The sequence below is a fragment of the Jaculus jaculus genome, chromosome 8 (genome assembly GCF_020740685.1).
Source record: "Jaculus jaculus isolate mJacJac1 chromosome 8, mJacJac1.mat.Y.cur, whole genome shotgun sequence".
NCBI lineage: Eukaryota > Metazoa > Chordata > Mammalia > Rodentia > Dipodidae > Jaculus > Jaculus jaculus.
In genome coordinates this window covers 6,149,847-6,156,283 of record NC_059109.1, presented here as the reverse complement: position 1 = coordinate 6,156,283, position 6,437 = coordinate 6,149,847, and positions in this window count along the sequence as shown.

Below are 6,437 nucleotides of genomic sequence, written 5' to 3'. Positions count from 1 at the left end.
GTCTGGTTTACATGGGACCTAGAGAGTTGAACATGAGTTCTTAGGCTTCGCTGGCAAGTGCTTTAACTACTAAACCATCTCTCCAGCTCCCCTTTTCTTCTCATTAGTTTTAACTATAAAGGAAGGGTGGTAAATTCACCTCATGAGGTCACAGGAGGGAAACATGTCAAGTGTCTGGTATACAGTAGGTGCTTAATGAGCACCACGTAGAATGATGCCCGTCATTACTGTCACTCCAGGCTGAAGCTCACCTTCTAGACACTCATATCCCCCACGACATCCTCCTTGCCTCTGCCCAGAGAATTTTCTGGGCCTCCCGCCTACCTGATCCCCTAGCCCAGGACAGCATCTCTTCTTATCTGCTGCTGGCTGACCCAGTTTCTGTGAAAACCCAAGTTTCTCAGAGACGACAGTCACATCTACAGGTCTCATCGTCCTATTAGGACAACATCAGTGTAAACATTAGTTATTCACAAACCCAATTACATTTTGATTGCTCTGACCCAAGTGAGATTGGGGTTACTCTCAATCGGCATTCATTTTTTTTTTTTTTTTTTTTTTGGCACAGGCTTCCTAAGGCACAGGGAGAACAAAAAACAACCTCTCTCTCTCCTCCACTGTAACAGGCAGGGTTTTTCTTCTCCTGGATCCCTTTTTTCTTCTCCTAACCTGCTTTCAGATGCAGCTGTTCCTAGGTACCCGGCCACGAAGGGAGGAGAGTTTGGTTAGAGCAGAACTTCCCTCAAGAAACAGGAAGATCAGTCCAGTGCCTTGGTGCAGCTGGGAAAACTCAGAGACCAGCTGCCTGCATTTAAGGTTGGCATCCCCACACCTGGGACTCAGTTCTAGGCTGTGCCTCAATGAATGTCCACCTTGAACTCCACAACTTCTCTTGCAAATCTCCTGTTTCTTCTAAAATCTTTCCCATCCTAGTAAGTCTTTGTACTCTCGCTAATACTAGCAAGACCCAGAGTTACCCACAATTCCTTTCTCTCACTCCAGCCCATCAGCACATCATTAGATTTTATTTTATTTGAAAGAGGAAGAGAGAGAGAGAGAGAGAGACAGAGAGAATGGGTGTGCCAGGGCCTCTAGTCACTGCAAATGAACTCCAGATACATGTGCCACCCTATGCATCTGGCTTTATGTGAGTACTGGGGAATCAAACATGAGTCCTTTGGCTTTGTAGGCAAGCACCTTAGCTGCTAAGCCACCTCTCCAGTGCCCCCCTTTTTTTTTGAGGTAGGGTCTTGCTCTAGCCCAGGCTGACCTAGAGTTCACTATGTAGTCTCAGGCTGGCCTTGAACTCACATTGATACTCCTACTTCAGCTGGCATGCACCACCACACACAGCTTTTAAATTCTATTTCAGGGCTGGAGGGATGGCTTAGTGGCTAAGGCGTTTGCCTGCAAAGCCAAAGGACCCAGGTTCGATTCCCAAGGACCCACGTTAGCCATATGCACAAGGGGGTGCATGCGTCTGGAGTTCATTTGCAGTGGCTAGAGGCCCTGGCGCACCCATTCTCTCTCTCTCCCCCTCTTCTCTGTCAAATAAATGAATAAATAAATAAATATTAATTCGATTTCAAAATGTGCACTTCACCATTTCCATCCCAAATACCTGACCAGAAGCAACTTAAAGGAGGAAGGCTTTTATTCTGGCTCGCAGGTGGAGGAGATCTGGCCCACCCAGGCAGGGAAGCCGTGGCAGCAGACGTGTGAGGCAGCTGAGCTGCAGATAGGAAGCAGAAAGCCAACAGGAAGTCGAGCTGATCGATGCAACCTGGGGGGGAGGGGGGCTCACTTTCCCCAGTGAGACTCCACTTGCTGAAGGGTCCACAACCTTTCCAAGCAGCACCACCAGCTGGGGACAGGTATCCAAACACATGATCTTATGGGGACATTTCGCATCCAAACCACAGTGCTCACCTTGGTCTCGGCTGCGGTCGTCTCGCTCTAGCCCAGGCTGACCAAACTCCACAGAAACCGGAGGTCACGGGCGAGGTGAAGACAGGTGGTTTCTCCGAGGCTTGCTGGCCAGATAGTCTAGCTTATTTGGGAAGCTCCACGATGGTGAGACAACCTGTCTCAAAAAAGACGGGCTGGGACTAGAGAGATGGCTTAGTGGTTACGGCGCTTGCCTGCGAAGCTTAAGGACCCATGTTCTACTCTTTATATCCCACGTTAGTCAGACACATAAAGGTGAGGCAGGTGCAAGGTCACGCATGCCCACTCGGTGGCGCAAGAATATGGCATTTAATTGCAGTGGCTGAGGCCCTGGCACACTAATTCTCTCTCTCTCTCTCTGAGATATAAAAATAATAATAAAAAGACTGTGTGGTGGAGGAAGGACACCCCAGGCTGTCCTTTGGCTTCCACACATGTGCACACACGTGTACACACACACACTTACACACAATAACAAAACGCTGCACTTGTTCCTCTTTCTTTGAGTGAAAGATAAAGTCCTTAAAATGTTTGCCAGGCTGGCCTTGAACTCTCTACGTAGCCAAGGATGACCTTGAGCATCTGATCGTCCTGCCTTCACCTTGGGATTACCAGAGTTGTGGGATCACTGGCGTGCGCCACCATACCCAGTTTATGCAATCCTGGGGGGTCCAAGCCCGGGCCTCGCGCGTGGTAGACAAGCTCTGGACTAACTGAGACATATCCGGTCCTCCCTGTCCGTCTGTCCTCACTTCCGGATGTGCACACAGTCCTTACTCTGGGTTTGGCTGCTGCGATTCCCTTTTCAGGGACAGTTTCCTCCTGAAAAGCTCACCTGCTTCATATCTCCACTCAAATGTCGTCGGTCGTACCATGAAGGCCACCTCTACCCGCCAGGTCCCAGCGACCACAGATGGCACTTTCAAGTTTAGATCCTCCTTGGAGAGCTGGGGAAGGCACCGGGAAGGTGTTTGGAGACCACAGGGACAGCGTGGGATGCCCTGGCTATTCATGTGGTGTTGCAGAGAGGGTTGTGACCACCCGAGGCCCGACGGGGTGAGTGGGAAGGGAGAGGCACCTGCTTCAGCAAGGCTGCATGGAAAAGGCTGACATGGGGTGCTGTGAGCCTTGTGCACAGGACACAGCCAGCCCAGACCTTCTCTCTCCTTGCCTCTGCTCTCTCCGTGCTCCCCCTTTGGCCAAACTGCCCAGAAACCAGAGGTCATTGGGTGACAATGACATGGCCCACATGGGCCAGCCTCCCTGGGAACAGATTCAAGTGGAGAAGGATGGAGAGTGGGTCCGCAGAGACAGAAAGAGAATGCCTGTCCCTGTCACATATTCCAAGGCTGGGGGGGGGGGGGTAAGAAAGAATGAGAGACAAACAGGGGGAAAGCTGTCCCCCAGACATGAGGTGGCATTGCTTTCACGATGTCACAGTGTCTGTGGAACGTTGTTACTTGCACAATATTGGGGCCATCCCATCATGGGTGGTGGAGGCCGGGAAGAGAAAGTAGAAAAGGGGTGAGTTGAAAAGAAAGTGGAAGGAGGACAAGACAAGGTAACAGGAGGGAATTATTATCAAAAGATAAGATGCACATGTATGAAAATTGTCAATGGACATTATTTTTTTCAAAAAATGTTTTTATTAACAACTTCCATGATTATTAAAAAAAAAGATCCCATGGTAATACCCTCCCTCCCCCCGTCAATGAACATTTTTGAAAAAGTATTTTATGGGGCTGGAGAGATGGTTTAGTGGTTAAGGTGCTTGCCTAGAAAGCCTAAGGACCCAGGTTCAACTCCCCAGAACCCATATAAGTCAGATGCACATGGTGGCTCATGAATCTGGTGTTTGTTTGCAACGGCTAGAAGCCCTGGTGTGCCCATTCTCTCTCTCTTTCTCAATAAATAAGTAAAAATTAAAAAAAAATATTTATTTATTTGCAAGCAAAGAGAGAGAGAGAGAGAGAGAGAGAGAGAGAAAGAGAGGGAGAGAATGGGCATGCCAGGGTCTCCAGCTGCTGCAAATGAACTCCAGATGTGGAGGTAGGAGGATCACCATGAGTGTGAGGCCAGCCTGAGACTACATAGTGAGTTCCAGGTCAGCCTGGGCTAGCATGAGACTTTACCTCCCAAAAACCAAAAGCAAGGCAAAACAAAAGTTAAACAAAGAAGAGTCAGTCATGGTGGCTCACACCTATAAGGCTGGCACTTGAGAGACTAAGGTAGGCGGATCGCTATAGGTCTAGTTTATACAGTGAGTTGTAGGTCAGCCTGGCCTAGAGTGAGACCTTGCCTCAAAAAAAAAAAAAAAAAAAAGGAGGGCCTGGGGAGCTGGCTTAGTGGTTAAGGTACTTGCTTACAAAGCCTGCCGACCCAGGGTAAATTCTCCAGTACCCATGTAAAGCCAGATGCACAAAGTGGTGCATGAATCTGGAGTTCATTTGCAATGGCAAGAGGTCCTGGCATCTCTCTCTCTCTGATTGCTAATAAATAAATGAATAAAAATATTTTAGGGCTGGCAAGATGGCTTAGCAGTTAAGTAACTTGCCTGCTGTGGTGGTTTGATTCAGGTGTCTTCCATAAACTTAGATATTCTGAATGCTGGTCTCCCCAGCTAATAGCAATTGGAAATTAAAGCCTCCTGGAGGCAGAGTATTGTTGGGGGTGGGCTTATGGGCGTTATAGCCAGTTTTCCCATGCCAATGTTTGGCACACTGTCCTGTCGCTATGGTCCTCCTTTATGTTGGCCAGGAGGTGATGTCCACTCTCTGCTCATGCCATCGTTTCCCCCTGCCAACATGGAGCTTCCCCTTCAGTCTGTAAGCCAAAATTAACCCTTTTTCCCCCACTAGCTGCTCTTGGTCGGGTGATTTCTGCCAGCAATGAGAACCTGTCTGCAATACCTGCAGAGCCTAAGGACCAATGTTCAACTCTCCTGATACCATGTAAGCCAGATGTACAAAGTGATACAAGCATGCAAGGTTGCCCATGGGCACAAGGTGGCACACACATTTGGAGTTCAATTACAGTGGCTGGAGGCCCTAGTGTGCCAATTCTCTCTCTAGCAATAGAAAAAAAAGGCCAGTCTTTGGGCTTGCCGCAAATTTTTTTTTAAAATATTTTAGGGACTGGAGAAATAATGGTTCAATGCTTAATAGCACTTGCTTGTAAAGCCGGATGGCCTGTGATTCCATTCCCTAGTACCCACATAAAGCCAGATGCACAGAATGGTGCACACATCTGGAATTTGCAGTAGCAACAGACCCTGGCATGCCCATTCTTTCCCTCTCTTTCTGTCTGTTTCTGCTTGCAAATAAGTAATAAGTAGAAACTTAAAATATATTTTAAAAAATAAAGAAAAGAAAAATAAATATCGGGGTCATCACAACTGAATACATTATTTTTTTTTTCAAGGTAGGGTCTCACTCTAGCCCAGGCTGGCTTGGAACTCACTATGTAGTCTCAGGGTGGCCTCAAACTCTTGACGATCCTCCTACCTCTGCCTCCTGAGTGCTGGGATTAAAGGCTCTGAACACACTATTTGAATGTCATCCCCTTGTGCACATGTCCATCCCTTATCTAGCTTATTTCTCTGTACACTACTACTTGCGTCCTAAAATACCCATCCGCCACTGCATTGTGAGTCTCACAGCTGCCCAGGGCCCAGTGTATTGTTAAGTGCTCAACCCATGCATGAAGGATGAGCGCTGATTCCAGGGTGGGCGGTGAGGAAGGAATGAAGTGAGCGCACACGCTCTGGGGTCTTCCTGCGGCCAAGGTCTCTGGGTTTGGCCCAGGGAGCTGCCATCTGTAATGGAGAAAGAATGCATTCGTTGTTCAGGTAATTGGTAGTAACTGATGGTAATTTCAAGTAATTAAACACTAATTAATTCAATGAGTCAGTAATGTACTTATTTATGGTATCTGTGTTTGTTCCCTTATAAATATTGGCATTACTTTTGCCAGGCAATTAAAATCCACTGGGGCACTGGCTGATGTCCCAGGAGGTGATAGAAGCTTAGGCTGACCTTGGCCTGACCTGGGCCAAGAAGGAGCAGAGGGATCGAGGTCAGGTGAAAGCTGGGGTCGGAGTTCACGTACAGCGGGGGTGCGGGGACACGGCTGAGGGGCTCTGTGAGTTTGTGTCTCGACCACAAAATCCCTCTGACTTCTCTACTTTCTCCATCGTGTCCCTCCCACGCTCCAAAGCCCTGTTGTTAGGTCGGGACGCATGAGGTCCGTGGGGGATGCTGGGTGTAGGGTCGCCTTCACTCCTTGACCTTCCTTCCGAGAAGACCTCTGTCTTGAGGTCAGATCCCCTTGGCATGGTGAGCAGATGGAGGAGAAGGAAGGGGACCCTGTGAAACGAGAGAAGGACCTGAGGCGCTGACGGTACAGAAAGGGCCAGGCCTGGGCTTTGGGTCATGAAGCATCCGGGTCCTTTATATGGGCCGGTGTGGAAGAACAGGGTCATGACACGCGCA